Consider the following 411-nt stretch of genomic DNA (forward strand, 5'->3'; position numbering starts at 1 on the left):
AGTGGGGGAGGTAAGGAAGGAGGGAAGAGGACGAAACAGCAGAGTGAAGGACACAGACAAATAAAAAGCGAGAGGAGGGGAATATTCACGTGAAGACCAGACGCGTAAATTCCCAGGATCCGTTCAACGTATCGCGGTGCAGTGTGATACTTCCCCCTCAATCTCTCCCACTAGTGTGGTCGACCCTCACATAAGTGCCTTTTCGCCACGTTGTAATTACTATAATCACGGAAGGAGAGAAAGATAAAGGGAAGAGGAAGGGGAAGCACTGGAGGTACACTGGTGGGTGTTACGTCAGGGAGGTGGCGTAGAGTGTTGAAGTGGGCGTTGGGAAGGAGACGGAGCTTTGGTCTAGTGAGTAGGTAGTGTGAGGCGAGTGGAGGGGGGAAGTGCATATATATATATATATAT

This window comes from Trypanosoma equiperdum (genome assembly GCF_001457755.1).
Source record: "Trypanosoma equiperdum strain OVI genome assembly, contig: ctg_1631, whole genome shotgun sequence".
NCBI lineage: Eukaryota > Euglenozoa > Kinetoplastea > Trypanosomatida > Trypanosomatidae > Trypanosoma > Trypanosoma equiperdum.